The 12,615-nt window shown below is 47.4% G+C and overlaps 17 non-coding genes across 17 annotated transcripts; 8 read left to right on the top strand and 9 right to left on the bottom strand.

The window, feature by feature from the left end:
* Positions 1-267: 267 nt before the first annotated feature.
* On the bottom strand, positions 268-339 carry trnae-cuc (transfer RNA glutamic acid (anticodon CUC)). Its single transcript has one exon. It is a non-coding gene; the product is annotated as a tRNA-Glu (tRNA).
* A 947-nt stretch (positions 340-1,286) lies between these two features.
* Positions 1,287-1,358, top strand: trnae-cuc (transfer RNA glutamic acid (anticodon CUC)). Its single transcript has one exon. It is a non-coding gene; the product is annotated as a tRNA-Glu (tRNA).
* Positions 1,359-1,709: 351 nt separating this feature from the next.
* trnae-cuc (transfer RNA glutamic acid (anticodon CUC)) lies at positions 1,710-1,781 on the bottom strand. Its single transcript has one exon. It is a non-coding gene; the product is annotated as a tRNA-Glu (tRNA).
* A 947-nt stretch (positions 1,782-2,728) lies between these two features.
* Positions 2,729-2,800, top strand: trnae-cuc (transfer RNA glutamic acid (anticodon CUC)). Its single transcript has one exon. It is a non-coding gene; the product is annotated as a tRNA-Glu (tRNA).
* A 351-nt stretch (positions 2,801-3,151) lies between these two features.
* trnae-cuc (transfer RNA glutamic acid (anticodon CUC)) lies at positions 3,152-3,223 on the bottom strand. Its single transcript has one exon. It is a non-coding gene; the product is annotated as a tRNA-Glu (tRNA).
* A 947-nt stretch (positions 3,224-4,170) lies between these two features.
* Positions 4,171-4,242, top strand: trnae-cuc (transfer RNA glutamic acid (anticodon CUC)). Its single transcript has one exon. It is a non-coding gene; the product is annotated as a tRNA-Glu (tRNA).
* A 351-nt stretch (positions 4,243-4,593) lies between these two features.
* Positions 4,594-4,665, bottom strand: trnae-cuc (transfer RNA glutamic acid (anticodon CUC)). The gene has a single exon. It is a non-coding gene; the product is annotated as a tRNA-Glu (tRNA).
* Positions 4,666-5,612: 947 nt separating this feature from the next.
* On the top strand, positions 5,613-5,684 carry trnae-cuc (transfer RNA glutamic acid (anticodon CUC)). The gene has a single exon. It is a non-coding gene; the product is annotated as a tRNA-Glu (tRNA).
* Positions 5,685-6,035: 351 nt separating this feature from the next.
* On the bottom strand, positions 6,036-6,107 carry trnae-cuc (transfer RNA glutamic acid (anticodon CUC)). The gene has a single exon. It is a non-coding gene; the product is annotated as a tRNA-Glu (tRNA).
* A 947-nt stretch (positions 6,108-7,054) lies between these two features.
* trnae-cuc (transfer RNA glutamic acid (anticodon CUC)) lies at positions 7,055-7,126 on the top strand. Its single transcript has one exon. It is a non-coding gene; the product is annotated as a tRNA-Glu (tRNA).
* A 351-nt stretch (positions 7,127-7,477) lies between these two features.
* Positions 7,478-7,549, bottom strand: trnae-cuc (transfer RNA glutamic acid (anticodon CUC)). The gene has a single exon. It is a non-coding gene; the product is annotated as a tRNA-Glu (tRNA).
* A 947-nt stretch (positions 7,550-8,496) lies between these two features.
* trnae-cuc (transfer RNA glutamic acid (anticodon CUC)) lies at positions 8,497-8,568 on the top strand. The gene has a single exon. It is a non-coding gene; the product is annotated as a tRNA-Glu (tRNA).
* A 351-nt stretch (positions 8,569-8,919) lies between these two features.
* On the bottom strand, positions 8,920-8,991 carry trnae-cuc (transfer RNA glutamic acid (anticodon CUC)). Its single transcript has one exon. It is a non-coding gene; the product is annotated as a tRNA-Glu (tRNA).
* Positions 8,992-9,938: 947 nt separating this feature from the next.
* trnae-cuc (transfer RNA glutamic acid (anticodon CUC)) lies at positions 9,939-10,010 on the top strand. Its single transcript has one exon. It is a non-coding gene; the product is annotated as a tRNA-Glu (tRNA).
* Positions 10,011-10,361: 351 nt separating this feature from the next.
* Positions 10,362-10,433, bottom strand: trnae-cuc (transfer RNA glutamic acid (anticodon CUC)). The gene has a single exon. It is a non-coding gene; the product is annotated as a tRNA-Glu (tRNA).
* A 947-nt stretch (positions 10,434-11,380) lies between these two features.
* trnae-cuc (transfer RNA glutamic acid (anticodon CUC)) lies at positions 11,381-11,452 on the top strand. The gene has a single exon. It is a non-coding gene; the product is annotated as a tRNA-Glu (tRNA).
* Positions 11,453-11,803: 351 nt separating this feature from the next.
* On the bottom strand, positions 11,804-11,875 carry trnae-cuc (transfer RNA glutamic acid (anticodon CUC)). The gene has a single exon. It is a non-coding gene; the product is annotated as a tRNA-Glu (tRNA).
* Between the last annotated feature and the right edge of the window lie 740 nt (positions 11,876-12,615).

Below are 12,615 nucleotides of genomic sequence, written 5' to 3'. Positions count from 1 at the left end.
CAACAGCAAAGCAGCTCGCGTTCCTCCGCCCCTGGATGTTCTGCCATGTTTAATGTCGGGACAGGTTTTATAATTAGGGCTAAAAGCCTCAGCTTATAACCAGACAGTGCTGCAGCACAACACATCAAGCAAGATCTCTAGCTCTACCTATAACTTCCACATGATTGGTAGAAGCCACATCCTCATACTGACTGCAGTATTTTTCCAGTGGTTTGTGAACAGAGGTTTTCCAGCAGGTGGGAAGGAAAGCTTTTGGTAAAAGCCTCGTTCCCTGACCGGGAATCGAACCCTGGCCGCGGCGGTGAGAGCGCCGAATCCTAACCACTAGACCACCAGGGAGCTGAGAGGAGGCTCGAGGCAGGGCTATGTGGGTGCAAGTCCAGGTATGAAGACCCAGTTATCTACACATGCTGTCAGTTCTAGCACCTCTCAGTAAGTTCTTGTCCGAGGCTTCTCCGCCCATGATGTCGGGACAGGTTCCACTAAAGCAAATGATGGGAGATAAGAAGTCTAGGCATAACATTTAGTGACTGAGGAACAGATATTATGAGAAGGTTCTTTAAAGCTTTGAAAAGGTTCCTCACAGTCAAAAATCTCTTATGGTTGCTTAGAGAACCAAAAGAGTTCTTATACAGCATTTAATCACAATACACAATAAAACCCAGTCCTAATTCTTGAAATCATATGAAACCTTTGATCTGTAATGTGCATATGGACAGACAAATTCCCAAGTTAGACCTAGTTCCAGTCCAGACACCTGCATTTATGTTTAGAGTCAGTCATTCTTTCAAACCAGAAAACTGAACACAATCAAACACCTTATGACAGACCTTAGCAAAAGGGGGCAATGACAGGGTCACTCCCAAAAGCATGGTGAGACCCAGCAGCTCGCACACACCAAACAACATCTCCGCCCATGATGTCGGGACAGGTTCCACTAAAGCAAATGATGGGAGATGAGAAGTCTAGGCATAACATTTAGTGGCTGAGGAAGAGAGACTGTTGTTTTTCTCTCCAAACTTCACAACGAGGAAACTCCCAAAGCACCTCAGACCCAAGATCAGGATATTAAGATCTTTGGGGGCAGCATTTGCCACCCTAAAATGACACACCGACCCCTCTGCTTCAACCAACAGAGAACAAGAACTTTATGAGAGGTGCTGGAACTGACACAGCCATCACCAAAACCCGGGCTAAGTGCGAGCTGTTCCTTAGACTAGTCGATCAGTATGTGTAGATAACTGGGTCTACATACCTCAACTTGCACCCCCAGAGCCCCTCTCAGCTCCCTGGTGGTCTAGTGGTTAGGATTCGGCGCTCTCACCGCCGCGGCCCGGGTTCGATTCCCGGTCAGGGAACAAGACTTTTGCCCGATGTCAGTGAACTACATCTCCGGCCAGTTTCAGTGAACTCAGGCCCTACAAACCACATTCACACTTGACCAACAGCAAAGCAGCTCGCGTTCCTCCGCCCCTGGATGTTCTGCCATGTTTAATGTCGGGACAGGTTTTATAATTAGGGCTAAAAGCCTCAGCTTATAACCAGACAGTGCTGCGGCACAACACATCAAGCAAGATCTCCAGCTCTACCTATAACTTCCACATGATTGGTAAAAGCCACATCCTCATACTGACTGCAGTATTTTTCCAGTGGTTTGTGAACAGAGGTTTTCCAGCAGGTGGGAAGGAAAGCTTTTGGTAAAAGCCTCGTTCCCTGACCGGGAATCGAACCCGGGCCGCGGCGGTGAGAGCGCCGAATCCTAACCACTAGACCACCAGGGAGCTGAGAGGAGGCTCGAGGCAGGGCTATGTGGGTGCAAGTCCAGGTATGAAGACCCAGTTATCTACACATGCTGTCAGTTCTAGCACCTCTCAGTAAGTTCTTGTCCGAGGCTTCTCCGCCCATGATGTCGGGACAGGTTCCACTAAAGCAAATGATGGGAGATAAGAAGTCTAGGCATAACATTTAGTGACTGAGGAACAGATATTATGAGAAGGTTCTTTAAAGCTTTGAAAAGGTTCCTCACAGTCAAAAATCTCTTATGGTTGCTTAGAGAACCAAAAGAGTTCTTATACAGCATTTAATCACAATACACAATAAAACCCAGTCCTAATTCTTGAAATCATATGAAACCTTTGATCTGTAATGTGCATATGGACAGACAAATTCCCAAGTTAGACCTAGTTCCAGTCCAGACACCTGCATTTATGTTTAGAGTCAGTCATTCTTTCAAACCAGAAAACTGAACACAATCAAACACCTTATGACAGACCTTAGCAAAAGGGGGCAATGACAGGGTCACTCCCAAAAGCATGGTGAGACCCAGCAGCTCGCACACACCAAACAACATCTCCGCCCATGATGTCGGGACAGGTTCCACTAAAGCAAATGATGGGAGATGAGAAGTCTAGGCATAACATTTAGTGGCTGAGGAAGAGAGACTGTTGTTTTTCTCTCCAAACTTCACAACGAGGAAACTCCCAAAGCACCTCAGACCCAAGATCAGGATATTAAGATCTTTGGGGGCAGCATTTGCCACCCTAAAATGACACACCGACCCCTCTGCTTCAACCAACAGAGAACAAGAACTTTATGAGAGGTGCTGGAACTGACACAGCCATCACCAAAACCCGGGCTAAGTGCGAGCTGTTCCTTAGACTAGTCGATCAGTATGTGTAGATAACTGGGTCTACATACCTCAACTTGCACCCCCAGAGCCCCTCTCAGCTCCCTGGTGGTCTAGTGGTTAGGATTCGGCGCTCTCACCGCCGCGGCCTGGGTTCGATTCCCGGTCAGGGAACAAGACTTTTGCCCGATGTCAGTGAACTACATCTCCGGCCAGTTTCAGTGAACTCAGGCCCTACAAACCACATTCACACTTGACCAACAGCAAAGCAGCTCGCGTTCCTCCGCCCCTGGATGTTCTGCCATGTTTAATGTCGGGACAGGTTTTATAATTAGGGCTAAAAGCCTCAGCTTATAACCAGACAGTGCTGCGGCACAACACATCAAGCAAGATCTCCAGCTCTACCTATAACTTCCACATGATTGGTAAAAGCCACATCCTCATACTGACTGCAGTATTTTTCCAGTGGTTTGTGAACAGAGGTTTTCCAGCAGGTGGGAAGGAAAGCTTTTGGTAAAAGCCTCGTTCCCTGACCGGGAATCGAACCCGGGCCGCGGCGGTGAGAGCGCCGAATCCTAACCACTAGACCACCAGGGAGCTGAGAGGAGGCTCGAGGCAGGGCTATGTGGGTGCAAGTCCAGGTATGAAGACCCAGTTATCTACACATGCTGTCAGTTCTAGCACCTCTCAGTAAGTTCTTGTCCGAGGCTTCTCCGCCCATGATGTCGGGACAGGTTCCACTAAAGCAAATGATGGGAGATAAGAAGTCTAGGCATAACATTTAGTGACTGAGGAACAGATATTATGAGAAGGTTCTTTAAAGCTTTGAAAAGGTTCCTCACAGTCAAAAATCTCTTATGGTTGCTTAGAGAACCAAAAGAGTTCTTATACAGCATTTAATCACAATACACAATAAAACCCAGTCCTAATTCTTGAAATCATATGAAACCTTTGATCTGTAATGTGCATATGGACAGACAAATTCCCAAGTTAGACCTAGTTCCAGTCCAGACACCTGCATTTATGTTTAGAGTCAGTCATTCTTTCAAACCAGAAAACTGAACACAATCAAACACCTTATGACAGACCTTAGCAAAAGGGGGCAATGACAGGGTCACTCCCAAAAGCATGGTGAGACCCAGCAGCTCGCACACACCAAACAACATCTCCGCCCATGATGTCGGGACAGGTTCCACTAAAGCAAATGATGGGAGATGAGAAGTCTAGGCATAACATTTAGTGGCTGAGGAAGAGAGACTGTTGTTTTTCTCTCCAAACTTCACAACGAGGAAACTCCCAAAGCACCTCAGACCCAAGATCAGGATATTAAGATCTTTGGGGGCAGCATTTGCCACCCTAAAATGACACACCGACCCCTCTGCTTCAACCAACAGAGAACAAGAACTTTATGAGAGGTGCTGGAACTGACACAGCCATCACCAAAACCCGGGCTAAGTGCGAGCTGTTCCTTAGACTAGTCGATCAGTATGTGTAGATAACTGGGTCTACATACCTCAACTTGCACCCCCAGAGCCCCTCTCAGCTCCCTGGTGGTCTAGTGGTTAGGATTCGGCGCTCTCACCGCCGCGGCCCGGGTTCGATTCCCGGTCAGGGAACAAGACTTTTGCCCGATGTCAGTGAACTACATCTCCGGCCAGTTTCAGTGAACTCAGGCCCTACAAACCACATTCACACTTGACCAACAGCAAAGCAGCTCGCGTTCCTCCGCCCCTGGATGTTCTGCCATGTTTAATGTCGGGACAGGTTTTATAATTAGGGCTAAAAGCCTCAGCTTATAACCAGACAGTGCTGCGGCACAACACATCAAGCAAGATCTCCAGCTCTACCTATAACTTCCACATGATTGGTAAAAGCCACATCCTCATACTGACTGCAGTATTTTTCCAGTGGTTTGTGAACAGAGGTTTTCCAGCAGGTGGGAAGGAAAGCTTTTGGTAAAAGCCTCGTTCCCTGACCGGGAATCGAACCCGGGCCGCGGCGGTGAGAGCGCCGAATCCTAACCACTAGACCACCAGGGAGCTGAGAGGAGGCTCGAGGCAGGGCTATGTGGGTGCAAGTCCAGGTATGAAGACCCAGTTATCTACACATGCTGTCAGTTCTAGCACCTCTCAGTAAGTTCTTGTCCGAGGCTTCTCCGCCCATGATGTCGGGACAGGTTCCACTAAAGCAAATGATGGGAGATAAGAAGTCTAGGCATAACATTTAGTGACTGAGGAACAGATATTATGAGAAGGTTCTTTAAAGCTTTGAAAAGGTTCCTCACAGTCAAAAATCTCTTATGGTTGCTTAGAGAACCAAAAGAGTTCTTATACAGCATTTAATCACAATACACAATAAAACCCAGTCCTAATTCTTGAAATCATATGAAACCTTTGATCTGTAATGTGCATATGGACAGACAAATTCCCAAGTTAGACCTAGTTCCAGTCCAGACACCTGCATTTATGTTTAGAGTCAGTCATTCTTTCAAACCAGAAAACTGAACACAATCAAACACCTTATGACAGACCTTAGCAAAAGGGGGCAATGACAGGGTCACTCCCAAAAGCATGGTGAGACCCAGCAGCTCGCACACACCAAACAACATCTCCGCCCATGATGTCGGGACAGGTTCCACTAAAGCAAATGATGGGAGATGAGAAGTCTAGGCATAACATTTAGTGGCTGAGGAAGAGAGACTGTTGTTTTTCTCTCCAAACTTCACAACGAGGAAACTCCCAAAGCACCTCAGACCCAAGATCAGGATATTAAGATCTTTGGGGGCAGCATTTGCCACCCTAAAATGACACACCGACCCCTCTGCTTCAACCAACAGAGAACAAGAACTTTATGAGAGGTGCTGGAACTGACACAGCCATCACCAAAACCCGGGCTAAGTGCGAGCTGTTCCTTAGACTAGTCGATCAGTATGTGTAGATAACTGGGTCTACATACCTCAACTTGCACCCCCAGAGCCCCTCTCAGCTCCCTGGTGGTCTAGTGGTTAGGATTCGGCGCTCTCACCGCCGCGGCCCGGGTTCGATTCCCGGTCAGGGAACAAGACTTTTGCCCGATGTCAGTGAACTACATCTCCGGCCAGTTTCAGTGAACTCAGGCCCTACAAACCACATTCACACTTGACCAACAGCAAAGCAGCTCGCGTTCCTCCGCCCCTGGATGTTCTGCCATGTTTAATGTCGGGACAGGTTTTATAATTAGGGCTAAAAGCCTCAGCTTATAACCAGACAGTGCTGCAGCACAACACATCAAGCAAGATCTCTAGCTCTACCTATAACTTCCACATGATTGGTAGAAGCCACATCCTCATACTGACTGCAGTATTTTTCCAGTGGTTTGTGAACAGAGGTTTTCCAGCAGGTGGGAAGGAAAGCTTTTGGCAAAAGCCTCGTTCCCTGACCGGGAATCGAACCCGGGCCGCGGCGGTGAGAGCGCCGAATCCTAACCACTAGACCACCAGGGAGCTGAGAGGAGGCTCGAGGCAGGGCTATGTGGGTGCAAGTCCAGGTATGAAGACCCAGTTATCTACACATGCTGTCAGTTCTAGCACCTCTCAGTAAGTTCTTGTCCGAGGCTTCTCCGCCCATGATGTCGGGACAGGTTCCACTAAAGCAAATGATGGGAGATAAGAAGTCTAGGCATAACATTTAGTGACTGAGGAACAGATATTATGAGAAGGTTCTTTAAAGCTTTGAAAAGGTTCCTCACAGTCAAAAATCTCTTATGGTTGCTTAGAGAACCAAAACAGTTCTTATACAGCATTTAATCACAATACACAATAAAACCCAGTCCTAATTCTTGAAATCATATGAAACCTTTGATCTGTAATGTGCATATGGACAGACAAATTCCCAAGTTAGACCTAGTTCCAGTCCAGACACCTGCATTTATGTTTAGAGTCAGTCATTCTTTCAAACCAGAAAACTGAACACAATCAAACACCTTATGACAGACCTTAGCAAAAGGGGGCAATGACAGGGTCACTCCCAAAAGCATGGTGAGACCCAGCAGCTCGCACACACCAAACAACATCTCCGCCCATGATGTCGGGACAGGTTCCACTAAAGCAAATGATGGGAGATGAGAAGTCTAGGCATAACATTTAGTGGCTGAGGAAGAGAGACTGTTGTTTTTCTCTCCAAACTTCACAACGAGGAAACTCCCAAAGCACCTCAGACCCAAGATCAGGATATTAAGATCTTTGGGGGCAGCATTTGCCACCCTAAAATGACACACCGACCCCTCTGCTTCAACCAACAGAGAACAAGAACTTTATGAGAGGTGCTGGAACTGACACAGCCATCACCAAAACCCGGGCTAAGTGCGAGCTGTTCCTTAGACTAGTCGATCAGTATGTGTAGATAACTGGGTCTACATACCTCAACTTGCACCCCCAGAGCCCCTCTCAGCTCCCTGGTGGTCTAGTGGTTAGGATTCGGCGCTCTCACCGCCGCGGCCCGGGTTCGATTCCCGGTCAGGGAACAAGACTTTTGCCCGATGTCAGTGAACTACATCTCCAGCCAGTTTCAGTGAACTCAGGCCCTACAAACCACATTCACACTTGACCAACAGCAAAGCAGCTCGCGTTCCTCCGCCCCTGGATGTTCTGCCATGTTTAATGTCGGGACAGGTTTTATAATTAGGGCTAAAAGCCTCAGCTTATAACCAGACAGTGCTGCAGCACAACACATCAAGCAAGATCTCTAGCTCTACCTATAACTTCCACATGATTGGTAGAAGCCACATCCTCATACTGACTGCAGTATTTTTCCAGTGGTTTGTGAACAGAGGTTTTCCAGCAGGTGGGAAGGAAAGCTTTTGGTAAAAGCCTCGTTCCCTGACCGGGAATCGAACCCGGGCCGCGGCGGTGAGAGCGCCGAATCCTAACCACTAGACCACCAGGGAGCTGAGAGGAGGCTCGAGGCAGGGCTATGTGGGTGCAAGTCCAGGTATGAAGACCCAGTTATCTACACATGCTGTCAGTTCTAGCACCTCTCAGTAAGTTCTTGTCCGAGGCTTCTCCGCCCATGATGTCGGGACAGGTTCCACTAAAGCAAATGATGGGAGATAAGAAGTCTAGGCATAACATTTAGTGACTGAGGAACAGATATTATGAGAAGGTTCTTTAAAGCTTTGAAAAGGTTCCTCACAGTCAAAAATCTCTTATGGTTGCTTAGAGAACCAAAAGAGTTCTTATACAGCATTTAATCACAATACACAATAAAACCCAGTCCTAATTCTTGAAATCATATGAAACCTTTGATCTGTAATGTGCATATGGACAGACAAATTCCCAAGTTAGACCTAGTTCCAGTCCAGACACCTGCATTTATGTTTAGAGTCAGTCATTCTTTCAAACCAGAAAACTGAACACAATCAAACACCTTATGACAGACCTTAGCAAAAGGGGGCAATGACAGGGTCACTCCCAAAAGCATGGTGAGACCCAGCAGCTCGCACACACCAAACAACATCTCCGCCCATGATGTCGGGACAGGTTCCACTAAAGCAAATGATGGGAGATGAGAAGTCTAGGCATAACATTTAGTGGCTGAGGAAGAGAGACTGTTGTTTTTCTCTCCAAACTTCACAACGAGGAAACTCCCAAAGCACCTCAGACCCAAGATCAGGATATTAAGATCTTTGGGGGCAGCATTTGCCACCCTAAAATGACACACCGACCCCTCTGCTTCAACCAACAGAGAACAAGAACTTTATGAGAGGTGCTGGAACTGACACAGCCATCACCAAAACCCGGGCTAAGTGCGAGCTGTTCCTTAGACTAGTCGATCAGTATGTGTAGATAACTGGGTCTACATACCTCAACTTGCACCCCCAGAGCCCCTCTCAGCTCCCTGGTGGTCTAGTGGTTAGGATTCGGCGCTCTCACCGCCGCGGCCCGGGTTCGATTCCCGGTCAGGGAACAAGACTTTTGCACGATGTCAGTGAACTACATCTCCGGCCAGTTTCAGTGAACTCAGGCCCTACAAACCACATTCACACTTGACCAACAGCAAAGCAGCTCGCGTTCCTCCGCCCCTGGATGTTCTGCCATGTTTAATGTCGGGACAGGTTTTATAATTAGGGCTAAAAGCCTCAGCTTATAACCAGACAGTGCTGCAGCACAACACATCAAGCAAGATCTCTAGCTCTACCTATAACTTCCACATGATTGGTAGAAGCCACATCCTCATACTGACTGCAGTATTTTTCCAGTGGTTTGTGAACAGAGGTTTTCCAGCAGGTGGGAAGGAAAGCTTTTGGTAAAAGCCTCGTTCCCTGACCGGGAATCGAACCCGGGCCGCGGCGGTGAGAGCGCCGAATCCTAACCACTAGACCACCAGGGAGCTGAGAGGAGGCTCGAGGCAGGGCTATGTGGGTGCAAGTCCAGGTATGAAGACCCAGTTATCTACACATGCTGTCAGTTCTAGCACCTCTCAGTAAGTTCTTGTCCGAGGCTTCTCCGCCCATGATGTCGGGACAGGTTCCACTAAAGCAAATGATGGGAGATAAGAAGGCTAGGCATAACATTTAGTGACTGAGGAACAGATATTATGAGAAGGTTCTTTAAAGCTTTGAAAAGGTTCCTCACAGTCAAAAATCTCTTATGGTTGCTTAGAGAACCAAAAGAGTTCTTATACAGCATTTAATCACAATACACAATAAAACCCAGTCCTAATTCTTGAAATCATATGAAACCTTTGATCTGTAATGTGCATATGGACAGACAAATTCCCAAGTTAGACCTAGTTCCAGTCCAGACACCTGCATTTATGTTTAGAGTCAGTCATTCTTTCAAACCAGAAAACTGAACACAATCAAACACCTTATGACAGACCTTAGCAAAAGGGGGCAATGACAGGGTCACTCCCAAAAGCATGGTGAGACCCAGCAGCTCGCACACACCAAACAACATCTCCGCCCATGATGTCGGGACAGGTTCCACTAAAGCAAATGATGGGAGATGAGAAGTCTAGGCATAACATTTAGTGGCTGAGGAAGAGAGACTGTTGTTTTTCTCTCCAAACTTCACAACGAGGAAACTCCCAAAGCACCTCAGACCCAAGATCAGGATATTAAGATCTTTGGGGGCAGCATTTGCCACCCTAAAATGACACACCGACCCCTCTGCTTCAACCAACAGAGAACAAGAACTTTATGAGAGGTGCTGGAACTGACACAGCCATCACCAAAACCCGGGCTAAGTGCGAGCTGTTCCTTAGACTAGTCGATCAGTATGTGTAGATAACTGGGTCTACATACCTCAACTTGCACCCCCAGAGCCCCTCTCAGCTCCCTGGTGGTCTAGTGGTTAGGATTCGGCGCTCTCACCGCCGCGGCCCGGGTTCGATTCCCGGTCAGGGAACAAGACTTTTGCCCGATGTCAGTGAACTACATCTCCGGCCAGTTTCAGTGAACTCAGGCCCTACAAACCACATTCACACTTGACCAACAGCAAAGCAGCTCGCGTTCCTCCGCCCCTGGATGTTCTGCCATGTTTAATGTCGGGACAGGTTTTATAATTAGGGCTAAAAGCCTCAGCTTATAACCAGACAGTGCTGCGGCACAACACATCAAGCAAGATCTCTAGCTCTACCTATAACTTCCACATGATTGGTAAAAGCCACATCCTCATACTGACTGCAGTATTTTTCCAGTGGTTTGTGAACAGAGGTTTTCCAGCAGGTGGGAAGGAAAGCTTTTGGTAAAAGCCTCGTTCCCTGACCGGGAATCGAACCCGGGCCGCGGCGGTGAGAGCGCCGAATCCTAACCACTAGACCACCAGGGAGCTGAGAGGAGGCTCGAGGCAGGGCTATGTGGGTGCAAGTCCAGGTATGAAGACCCAGTTATCTACACATGCTGTCAGTTCTAGCACCTCTCAGTAAGTTCTTGTCCGAGGCTTCTCCGCCCATGATGTCGGGACAGGTTCCACTAAAGCAAATGATGGGAGATAAGAAGTCTAGGCATAACATTTAGTGACTGAGGAACAGATATTATGAGAAGGTTCTTTAAAGCTTTGAAAAGGTTCCTCACAGTCAAAAATCTCTTATGGTTGCTTAGAGAACCAAAAGAGTTCTTATACAGCATTTAATCACAATACACAATAAAACCCAGTCCTAATTCTTGAAATCATATGAAACCTTTGATCTGTAATGTGCATATGGACAGACAAATTCCCAAGTTAGACCTAGTTCCAGTCCAGACACCTGCATTTATGTTTAGAGTCAGTCATTCTTTCAAACCAGAAAACTGAACACAATCAAACACCTTATGACAGACCTTAGCAAAAGGGGGCAATGACAGGGTCACTCCCAAAAGCATGGTGAGACCCAGCAGCTCGCACACACCAAACAACATCTCCGCCCATGATGTCGGGACAGGTTCCACTAAAGCAAATGATGGGAGATGAGAAGTCTAGGCATAACATTTAGTGGCTGAGGAAGAGAGACTGTTGTTTTTCTCTCCAAACTTCACAACGAGGAAACTCCCAAAGCACCTCAGACCCAAGATCAGGATATTAAGATCTTTGGGGGCAGCATTTGCCACCCTAAAATGACACACCGACCCCTCTGCTTCAACCAACAGAGAACAAGAACTTTATGAGAGGTGCTGGAACTGACACAGCCATCACCAAAACCCGGGCTAAGTGCGAGCTGTTCCTTAGACTAGTCGATCAGTATGTGTAGATAACTGGGTCTACATACCTCAACTTGCACCCCCAGAGCCCCTCTCAGCTCCCTGGTGGTCTAGTGGTTAGGATTCGGCGCTCTCACCGCCGCGGCCCGGGTTCGATTCCCGGTCAGGGAACAAGACTTTTGCACGATGTCAGTGAACTACATCTCCGGCCAGTTTCAGTGAACTCAGGCCCTACAAACCACATTCACACTTGACCAACAGCAAAGCAGCTCGCGTTCCTCCGCCCCTGGATGTTCTGCCATGTTTAATGTCGGGACAGGTTTTATAATTAGGGCTAAAAGCCTCAGCTTATAACCAGACAGTGCTGCAGCACAACACATCAAGCAAGATCTCTAGCTCTACCTATAACTTCCACATGATTGGTAGAAGCCACATCCTCATACTGACTGCAGTATTTTTCCAGTGGTTTGTGAACAGAGGTTTTCCAGCAGGTGGGAAGGAAAGCTTTTGGTAAAAGCCTCGTTCCCTGACCGGGAATCGAACCCGGGCCGCGGCGGTGAGAGCGCCGAATCCTAACCACTAGACCACCAGGGAGCTGAGAGGAGGCTCGAGGCAGGGCTATGTGGGTGCAAGTCCAGGTATGAAGACCCAGTTATCTACACATGCTGTCAGTTCTAGCACCTCTCAGTAAGTTCTTGTCCGAGGCTTCTCCGCCCATGATGTCGGGACAGGTTCCACTAAAGCAAATGATGGGAGATAAGAAGTCTAGGCATAACATTTAGTGACTGAGGAACAGATATTATGAGAAGGTTCTTTAAAGCTTTGAAAAGGTTCCTCACAGTCAAAAATCTCTTATGGTTGCTTAGAGAACCAAAAGAGTTCTTATACAGCATTTAATCACAATACACAATAAAACCCAGTCCTAATTCTTGAAATCATATGAAACCTTTGATCTGTAATGTGCATATGGACAGACAAATTCCCAAGTTAGACCTAGTTCCAGTCCAGACACCTGCATTTATGTTTAGAGTCAGTCATTCTTTCAAACCAGAAAACTGAACACAATCAAACACCTTATGACAGACCTTAGCAAAAGGGGGCAATGACAGGGTCACTCCCAAAAGCATGGTGAGACCCAGCAGCTCGCACACACCAAACAACATCTCCGCCCATGATGTCGGGACAGGTTCCACTAAAGCAAATGATGGGAGATGAGAAGTCTAGGCATAACATTTAGTGGCTGAGGAAGAGAGACTGTTGTTTTTCTCTCCAAACTTCACAACGAGGAAACTCCCAAAGCACCTCAGACCCAAGATCAGGATATTAAGATCTTT

This window comes from Salminus brasiliensis, chromosome 21 (assembly GCF_030463535.1).
Source record: "Salminus brasiliensis chromosome 21, fSalBra1.hap2, whole genome shotgun sequence".
Lineage (NCBI taxonomy): Eukaryota > Metazoa > Chordata > Actinopteri > Characiformes > Bryconidae > Salminus > Salminus brasiliensis.
The sequence above is the reverse complement of the archived record's forward strand: the minus strand, read 5'-3'. Positions and strand labels throughout refer to the sequence as shown.